Below are 10,962 nucleotides of genomic sequence, written 5' to 3'. Positions count from 1 at the left end.
TGTTGGCGAGGATGTTGAGAAAAGGGCACCCTTGTGCACTGTTGGTAGGATTGCGAATTGGGATAGCCACTATAAGAAACAAATTCGGAGTTTCCTCAAAAAAATTTAAAATGTATCTACCTATGACCCAGCAATTCCATTTCTGGGTATTTAACCAAAGACAATCAAAACACTAATTTGAAAAGATATATGCAATCCTATGTTCACTGCAGCACAATTTACAATAGTCAAGATATGGAAGCAACCTAAGTGCCCATCAATAGACAATTGGATTAAGAAGACGTGGTACATATTTGCAATGAAATATTGCTCAACTATAAAAAATTAAATCTTACCATTTGCAACAACATGGATGGACCTAAAGCAGTGGTCCCCAACATTTTTGGCACCAGGGACCATAGCTTCTGTGAGAATCTAAAGCTTGATGATCTGAGGTGGAGCTGAGGCAGTGAGTGATGCTAATAATGCTGGGACTCACTTGTCTGCTGCTCACCTCCTGCTGAGTGGCCCAGTTCCTAACAGCCTATGGACTAGTACTAGCCCATGGCCCGGGGGTTGGGACCCCCTGACCTAGAGGGTATTAAGCTAAATTAAATAAGTTTAACAGAGAAAGACAAATATCATGTGATTTCACTTTCATGTAGAACCCAAGGAACAAAATAAATGGACAAACAAAATAAAAACAGACTCGTAGATACAGAGAACAAACATGATTGCCAGATAGGAGGGGGTTTCAGGGAATGAGTGAAAAAGGTGAAGGGATTCAGAAGTATAAATTGGCAGTTACAAAATAATCACATGGATGTAAAATACAGCATAGAGAATATAACCGATGATATCATAATAACTATGTATAGTGTTGGGTGGTTACTAGATTAATCAAGGGATGACTGTCTAGCCACTGTCCAGTACACCTTAAGCTGATGCAAGATAATATTGAATGTCAACTCTAATTAAAAAATAACAAATAAAATAAATAAAACCAAGCCCTTATGAGAACATGTCTTGTCCTGAGCCAAGGACAGTATAGGCAGTGTACTGCGGTTGAAGAACCGGGACCTTAGATTCCGACAGATATACAAATTGCAGTCCCTGCTCTGTCATTAGTAAACTATGTGAGCTCAAATAAATTGCTTATTTCTTCAAACCTATAAAATAGAGATGCACTACCTCAAAGGGCTATTATATTCATTAACTGTGAAATACATGTAAAATGCTTAGTAAGTCACTTGGTACAAAGTAAACCCACAATAAGTATCAACTATCATTATGATGACTGGTCAATAACAATATAATAAGGGTCAATAATAAGCTATTCAATGCAGAATTATACGTTTTCTAGTTGGAATTTTCAATGTAATTATTTCTGGTTGATACGTTTTTGTTATTATTGTTGTTATTATTTTTGTGGAGAGTCAATAGGAAGCACAGCATGGGAGTGACCAGGATACATATAGAAGTCTCAGCTGATGAATTCCTCCATATTTTACTATTAGAACATTCAAATGAATAGCATTCAATAATATTCAACACAAATCTAAAAGAAAAATAATTTTAACTTCTGTGACAAACATCATTTATATGAAAAAGGGCTATTTTGAACATTTCATATTTTATCATTCCTTTATAGAATTATATACAGGTAAAATGTCATAGAAAACTTAGTTACATCCTAACTTAGCCATCTCAACTGTGGTTAAAATAAAGGGCGCAACTGTTTTAAAACAACTCTAGGGACTGTCCTCTTGAGGGAGAGAAAAAAAACTTCACACATCTCAGAATTCAAAGAAGGAATTTTTGGAACTTAGAGAAGACTTTTGGCTAAAAGATTAATTAACCAACAAGACCTAGGCCTGAGATGCCAATGGGCTCAACATAGGTTTCATTGTGATATTAGGAGCAAAACAGCCCATTACCTAGAAGTAACTGCCCTGTGTAGTGGGTGGGGGAACACACGGCCCTTCTTTCATTCTTCTTATCAGGTATGCTCAAATCCACACTAGTGGTCAGTTTCCCAATGAGTAAACAAAGCTTGCTTCTTGACACACATTCCACAGGCAAGCCAGATTTTAGAAGACTGAAAGTCTAATGTGCCAAAAGAAAATTACAAAGTCCAAGAATCCACAAGAGAGTAAGAATTGTCGGGGGTGTAGCGGGAGCTTTAATTTGGCCGGCGCAAGCGTTACTCAATCTTCTCTTTCTATAAACATCCTTAGAATGGAAGCATTCGATTGTGGGCCGCTCCAGTAATTCCCAAGCAAGTATATTGGGGCTTTTGTGGTTTATAGTCTACGACTTTATTTTGCTGTATCATCTGTGTATCTTTTCTTTTGGTTAATTTTCCTTCCTCTTGGGAAGGAAAACATTCTGCAATAACAAACACTGTTTGTGGTAAGTCCCTAAAACTCCAGTACAACAGATTGCAAAGCCTGTTAAATACACTTCATTATTTCTCTCTTAAGCTGGTTATGTTCATATCTCCAACTCTGTATTCCATATGTGTCGTTTTCATTGGTCACCAATCACTGATTCCTCCTTTCAGAAGATGTTTTTCGTACAGTAAATGTGTTCTTCAAATGGGATCCACAAACCTACTTTACTTGCAGAAATTCTTGACGTCCCAATAATATGTATGTCTGTTTAAAATTTTTTAAATGTATTTTTAATTGTGACATATTTTGAATTCAAAGAAAACAATAAAGAAAAATAAAACCATTTGAACTCTGTGTATCATCTTGGGTATAACAGTTTGTTACAGGTGCTTTTTACTTAATAAGAATTCACTTATGAGAATGCTGAACCTGGTAAATTAACTGATTCTTAGATTCACTTGAAGGACCAGAAGCTCTTGAAGAGAGTCCCATGATACCTATAGGTGAAAGGCAAGTAATTCAGTAGAATAGAGAGATTCAGTATGAGAAGCAATAGGGAATGAAAGGGACTCTGGCTATTGTGAATTTATCCCAGTTCGCTCAGGGATAGGTCTGATTTATGCTTGTCGTTCTGGCATAATTATTGTTTCTACTCTTATCTTTCTGAAAGTATAATTTTTTTGACAATAAATTACATGGTTATCCTAACTCTGAAAAAGATGCTGAAAAACTTGCAGGGCACTTGTACCTAGAGAAAGGAACTTATCCTTGTCTCCAGATGATTACTGTCATGTGGGAATGAAGATCTGCGCTTTTTCAAGAGAAGCTGGATTTGGATTTCAAGTATAATCCCCTGATTTTAATGTGCTCAACTGTCTTCTTTTTCTCTTTATTTACTTTATGAGGCAAAACTAGTCTGAATGACAGTTCTCCCTACAGGTTACCAATTTACAACTTCTTTTGGCCTAGAACATCTACAGTTTGGGAGCTTAAACACTATCATTTTCCTCTCTGCTCCATTAGCTGGAATATCTGGCTCCACTTAGGATATTCATGCATGTGCTGCAGTTCAGGTTAAATAGGCCCCGTTTCAAAGCTTCTAAATGTTTTGATCTGTAAAGAAAACTGACCAAGAGATTGGAGGCAGAGTGAGTACAAACTCAGACTTAATTAACTGATTTGCCTACATCTGCATTTAAACCATTCTTCTTTGATAAAGATATCATTCTACTGAGCACCTATTATGTACCAGACACATTATCATGATGTCATCACAACAATCAATGCCATTGGTATTATTATTCCACTTTAAATGAAATTAGATAGAGGTTCAGAAAATGTATGCGATTCGACCAAGACTAATAAATGATTGATCCAAGATTAGTGCATAAGGCTTTCTGCTCCAAATTCTGTGCTCCAATTACTATATTCATATCCTTTGATGGGCAAAAATTAGCAACTCCTTTATTTTGATTTTCATTTTAAGCAAATATATTATCCTAAATTGTACAGTTTCTATCTGATGAAAATTCTATAAGAAAAGTTAATAAATGCAAATAAAGCAACCAAGTAATAGAAAATTACCATGACTACTTAGCAATTTCAAAGTAGATTAATAGTTCTAGAAAACATAGTCTCATTACTAAAAATTTCAAATTGTTGTCTACAAAACAGGACAACTATGTGATATTGGTAATTGTCTTTGGTTAGGTTTCTTAGAAGCAGAGTATGAGATGGAGGTTCCTATACAAATGATTTTTTGTTGTACTGCTCTTATGGGAAATGTATAAGGATCTGAAACATAAGATAGGGGAAAAATTTGGCAAAGATGAGCAATTAGGAGAAGTCTAGCATTCTGATCTTATAGGAAGCTCTGGAGCTTGGATTGCATCACAGAGGCTGTCTTGCCTAGAAGCAAGAGGGCTGGGCTGTTACACCCCATCCTCACCAATCTGTGGCTACAGTCTTCCAGGCATGTTCTCATGAAGAGGCTCCCATCAGCCCAGGGCAGGCCTCCAGAGAAAGATACAGATGTGTATCTTTAGCAGCTAATACCTACACAGCCAGGTAAATGAGATCTGCAAGGGTGGGGGCAGGTAAGTGGGGAGTGGGAGATGGGGAGATGGAGGTTACCACTGATAGTATTTGCTACAGCTATCACATGTCAGAGATTCAGATAAATTATCCTATTTTTATTTATAGTATTTTTATTTTGTGTCATTTTTAGATGGAAGGGACTATGTTGCTTGTTTCATCTTCAAGGTTGTATTTTCTTCTTTAATGGGTAGTTTTCAATGTTTACAGGATTCCTGCTTTTATTCTCCCAAGGTCTAAATTCATCCCTTCTTTCACCTATTTCCCCAGGGAAATATGTTATAACTAAGCAATGGGCAAAATGAATTTACAGACTATGATTCCTTCCCTTTAAACAATATTTGTTACAAGACATTATAGTACAACAAAATAATTCAGCCTCTTGGAGATTGTTATATTTGGCTATGTCATATTTCACAAGTTAAAAAAAGTAATTTCAAATAGAGAGAAATTTATTCTTAATATTTTTTTACTAAGAATGTATCTCTGTAGGAGAAAAAGCTCTTTTAAAATAATTCCACAAGATATTGATGTCCATATTGTATCACTGACAAAAAATATTAATAGTAATAGTTATAGAAGCTTTACTATAGTATGATGGTTTATGTTTCACATACATTATCTTACATGCATGTTATGCTATAAGGATACATGAGCATGTCAATTCTACAACCATAAGCTTTTAAATCAGAATCACATCTGATGTGTAATTTTCCACAATAAAAAGCAAAGAATCAGATAGTCAATACATGCTTTTTGCTATAGTTTGACAAGACAGAGAAAATGAGCCAGCCCAATTTGCTCTACAGTATTTGATTTTTTCAGATTGCTACCAACTGCCCTGCTTACAATAAAGCTTTGAACTAGAGACCAGACTATTGGAGATTCAAAAGCCATTGGAGATCTAAAAGTCTATATTTGGTGGCAAAGGTGAAATATGCTTTTCACAAAAAGCATGAGGAGAGAGAAGTGGAAGAGTCACTTCTTACACAATATGTCTTTCATAAAGGGTGAGGAAAATTTTTCTGGTGTTGTTTGTGGGATATAGAATTCTAAATGAGCTATGCAGATTTTTCAGCTTTCATTACATATACCCAAGCTCTCAGAGATAAAATCTTCAATAAAATACTTTCAAGTGTAACTTTACAAATAAAGCCCAAAATCTAAAAAGATTTTTTAGATTCAGCTTATAAGACTAAAAATGCATAAATTTGCCATTATGAAAAATCAGTTTAAAGATTTTTACTCACCAAATGGGCCACTGTAGATTCAAGGAAGTCGTATATTCTCAGTAGTATATTTTGAACGACTTCCCGCAAAGCTTAGGAATGAAAATAAGGATCCACAGTGTGACTCAAATGTACCCTAACCACCCCTCCCAATGATCTAATTCCCACTTTAATACAATCAGCAGATCAGAAAGTATCTAAAAAGCAGATATGTACATTCTTTCTATCAGATGAATATTTCTCATCTCTTTTTTCAATGTATGGACCCTTTGTGTGCATATGTGTATGTGTGTATGTGTGTTTGTTATGTGTGTATCAACAGATGTGTGTGTGTTTAAATCTTCATTCCTTTATCTGTGCTAAAACTCTAATATATGGGCAAGTATCTCTCCTTCCCACGATTGCCCTTATAATCAGTATCATCTGCCTATCCACTATCAGCACAGAAGATTCTGTGGTGCTCTAGTTTCTATTGTTCACACTATAAAAACAGTAAGTATTACTTCCCATTATAAAAATGATAAATATGATTTTCTTTTTTCAAGTCTAAAAGTGTAATATTGAGTAAACTTTGCAAGTTAATTTCCATCCTTTTATATACTAAAATACACACATGCCTGTTGAGAAACATGTTTTCAATTTTCAAATGAAAAAAAAACATTATTAAATAGCCATATCGACCTATTGATGTGAAGAGTAGACAGTATAAAACACAGCAAGTTTTCAGAAACAGGCAGCTCCTTAGCTGAGATTAACTGATGGGCTTTCTAACTAGAGCAAAAATGATAAACACGACTCCTGGTTTGTCTGCCAAAGGATGTCTAACTTCAGTCCATCCTGAGAGCTGAGGCTCAGGTATGGGATGAAAACATTTATTTTATTTTTTATTTTAAAATAAAAATCTGAAAGTTTATTTTTTAAATGGTGAGCCAAAGTATGCGCTTATAACAATGGTTGAGTCTTAAATATCTCTGTTGTCAAAACTGGCTTTGTCAAAATGTCCACATTAAAGTGGTCTTGTTAAAAATCTAAGTATCCTATAGTAGAGCCATGGTTTAGAACCAAACCAACCTATACATCTTACTAACCTAACTAACTGTGTGTGTGTGTATGTATACAATGGAATAAATATTCTATGCTATTTGGTTTTTTTAAAGACTAATGATAATATATAGAGAGCCTAGTACAAGGTGTAGGATGAAGTAGAAATTTAGTAGTTTATAACATTTGTAATTATAGTCAACATTTTTCTGATAGCAAAACTGTTGAGACAATTGAAGTCTATAAATATGCCAAGTATTCCTTGGTGTAAGAGTCCTTTAAACATATTGCATTTTCTACGTGGAATACTGTCTTCCCTCACCTCTCTCCACCATGACATGAAAATTTCCTACATTTTTGGTTCCAACTTAGACATTAATCTTCTAGGAAGCCTTCCCTATGTCCAAGACTGAGTGAGACCTCCCTTCAATGACTCCTATACATCCTGTCATAATTATTATTGTTTGTATTGATAACATCTGCAAGCCCTTGAACATATCTTGCTTGACTTATATCCCCTCCCCCACAACCTAGTATGGTAAGCAAACAAACATTATGAGTACTGAATATGTATTTTTGAATGGATGGAAAATAATTGGTACATAATATATTATTAGGTTGAAACTATACCAACTGACAGAATTATTCAGATGACCCTAGGAACTGCTTCTCATGAGATTCTCTTCCATTCCTGTGTAGATTTTCAAATCTCTAAACCTAACTTTTCTTCTTGATCAGCATCTTCCTAGTTGGGCAGACACACCAACTAACTCAGGGTATTTGACCTTATCTGTCCTTGTAAAACTTCATATCTTGGATCATGAACCAAACCCAACATCTGCTTATGACATCCCTAGAAATGATGCTATAAAAACCCTGATTTCCATCATCCTTAGCCCCACTTGGGACTACTCGAAAGAGCTATTATTTATATGACCTGTTTCTCCCAAACTCTTTCCAATGATGCCCATTACTATGATTTCTAAGTTTTGACCCTACAGTGACTTTATCACATGGTTCTAACTCCCCTTTCCTTTGGCTAACCCACAGAATTCTCTGTCATAACTGTCTTGACCATGTCTTCTTTCTTGTCTTTCCCTATCTTATTTCTGTACTTGTTTCATAAACCCCTTCACAGGATTCCAGTAGATGCATTATTGCTATTGACTCTTCATTCTTAATGAAGTGTCTCTATTGAAAATGTGACTTTTTCTTTGGTATTTGTGCCATTGAGCCTTTCTCCAGAAGTGATCTTCCTATACAAATAGTTTAAAAAGCCAATAACCAAACACCAAATCGATGGAGATAAATTATCTGTGCAGACAACCACAATACTGTCTTCTATTCCTGTAAACTTTTGCAATATGACTTAGCCACTTTGCCCCACCCCCATCAAGAAGCAGTGTTGATTGTTCCAGCCCTTAAATTTCAGTTATCCTGTAATTTAATTTGACCAATAGTATGAAGCATAAATGATGATAAAGAATTTTGAGCGTAGGGTCCAAGAAACTGTATAGCTTCTTTTTTCACCCTGTAGAACCATCACACTGAGACTACTATTTAAAGAAGCCTTATTTAGCCCACCAGCAGCTTAAAGGCCACATGGAACAAGAAGAACCCTCCCCTCTGATGCTCTCTAGACCAATTAGCTGACAGCAACACTAACTACCAGAAACATAACCAATCCCAGCTGAGTCTCCACATGATTGCAGTTGCATGGTTAACTCCAGATAAGAACAGCAGAAGACTTGCCCAAGTGAACCCACCCCAAATTGCTTGCTCATGGAATCACAATGAAATAAAATAAGCTAGTAAATTTTGGGATGGTTTGTTATCTATCAATAGATAATAGAAAGCAATATTTAATAAGTAATATACATGGTTTTCCAGAAAGACATAACTTATTGTATATTGTTTTAAATCAAATCTGTAAATGTATTATTCTTTTTTTAAACTTTAGTGTTACTTAATTTTTGTTTCTCACTCATGTCTAACATTTGTGCAACATCTTCAAGTTTAGAATATATATTTTTTATCTATTTCTTTGATCCTGACATCCATTCTGTATGAAGGAGGCAGAGCAGGTGTTATAATCATCCTCATTATCTGGATGAGGAAATTGAACACAGAGGGAGCATCTAATTCAATCAAGGGCATGTGGTAGCAGAGCTCAAGGCCAAGATCAAAACTCCGCACTCTTCATTCTATGCTGTGCTGGCTCACGGCTTCCTCTGCCTCAATGAAATAATATCATTTTTAATATTGGCAACATTGGATTAAATCTAGGCTTGCATTCACCAAATTCTTGATTCTGAATTTTTTAAAAACCTAGTCTGATGTCCACTTTTTACTATTGCCTTTTTTTTTTTAACATTTTAGAGTCATGTTCATATTAAGTAAAATTTAACTCTGAAGCTTCTGATTCATTTTCAATCAAATTTTTATATAGCAATAGCTCTTTGATGTCCCATATTCCCTTTGAACCATTTTATAAGCCATTTTTACCTTTTATCTTTGAATCATCCAGTCACATCTTGCCAAGGGAATTCAAAATTACATTTCACACTTTTTGCATTAGGTTCAATAAATAGTGTGCTTCTAAACTGAGTATATTGTTGCTTCCTTCACTAAAGGAACTGTTTTATTGTATGCTTTACAAACTTATTTTTCCTCTAAAGAGAAAATTTACATCATGTAAATTTTATTACTATCTCAGGAACTATATTTCAAAGGAACTATAGTTCAAAGTGGGCTTTGGGGGATTGTTTTGGACTCTATTAAACTGTAATGCAGAAATAATCATAAGCACCAATTTATGGAAAGACATATTAAGAACAAAATCTTAAGTAAAACTCATTGGCCAACAAAGCAATACTAAAACAAACAAACAACTTGTATCACTTACTTTAAAAGTATTGCCAATTTTTGCTGTGTTTACTTCGAAGATGAAAACCACTCTCAGCAATCAGACTGTTGACATTCCAGAAAATGTGGACATCACTCTGAAGGGACACACAGTTATTGTGAAGGGCCCCTGAGGCACCCTGCAGAGGGACTTCATGACATCGGTGTAGAACTCTGTCTCCTTGGAAAGAAAAAGAGGCTCCAGATTGACAAATGGTGGGTAAATAGAAAGGAACCGGCTACTGTTTGCAGTATCTGTAATTCTGCACTGAACATGATCAAGGGTGTTCTCTGGGCTTCCGTTACAAGATGAGGTCTGTGTATGCTCACTTTCCCATCAACGTCGTTATTCAGGAGAGTGGTTCTCTTGTTGAAATCCGAAATTTCTTGTGTGAAAAACCATCCGCAGGATTGGGATGAGGTATTGCTTGTTCAGTATCTCAATCCCAGAAAGATGGGTTAATTCTTGAAGGAAATGACATTGATCTTGTATCAAATTACACAGCTTTGATTCAAGAAGCAACAACAGTTAAAAACGAGGATATCAGAAAAATTTTGAATGGTATCTACGTTTTGAAAAATAGTTTAGAAGGCTGATGAATAAGGTATAAGTTGTCCAGCTACAGAAAAGGCAAGATGTTGGATAATTCCTCAGACTTATCTGTGATATTTTAAAGATGCAATAAAACTTGAGTATTGAAAATAATAATAATAATAAAGGTATTACCACAGCTTAATTTATAGGTGATATATCCTTAATGTTCCATCAAAATGACAAGAACTGTTTCTTTTATCTATTCAAAATTAACATAGCTAACATTGATTTAACATTTACTTTTGGGTCTGGAATGGTTCTTCTTGCATGTTTTCTGTTTAATCCTCTCAATAATCCACTAAGTAGGTAGGTAATTGTTATTTTCCATTTATAGACAAAGAAATTTAGACAGAAATCCTAATAGATGAACCCACATTCTACCTAGTACCCTATGATGGGTAGAAATGTCTTATATGAACTTATGAAAATCAGTCAATCTCTACATCTTACTTAACTTATATGTAAAAGAACATATGAACTTATGCACACTGCATAAAATAATTTATATGAGAGCAAATCCTAATATTCATATAGCTGTCATCATTAGATTTTTCAAAAATATTAATCTAAATTATTCTTAATATGTTTGGAATAAAACTCTATGCTTCCAGTTGAGTGTATAAAATACACCAGAGGTGGGGTGGCAGGGAATTAATACCTATTAGTGAAGCACACAGTGAAATCTCACATTGGGGAATCCAGAGAAGCTGTTCATCCCTCCTCAGGG

At 35.0% G+C, this 10,962-nt stretch overlaps 1 pseudogene; it reads left to right on the top strand.

The window, feature by feature from the left end:
* Positions 1-9,570: 9,570 nt before the first annotated feature.
* LOC107508694 lies at positions 9,571-10,742 on the top strand (annotated as a pseudogene).
* Positions 10,743-10,962: the final 220 nt, after the last annotated feature.

This window comes from Rousettus aegyptiacus, unplaced genomic scaffold, assembly GCF_014176215.1.
Source record: "Rousettus aegyptiacus isolate mRouAeg1 unplaced genomic scaffold, mRouAeg1.p scaffold_m13_p_2, whole genome shotgun sequence".
NCBI classification, from domain to species: domain Eukaryota; kingdom Metazoa; phylum Chordata; class Mammalia; order Chiroptera; family Pteropodidae; genus Rousettus; species Rousettus aegyptiacus.
This window is presented reverse-complemented; position numbering and strand designations above follow the sequence as displayed.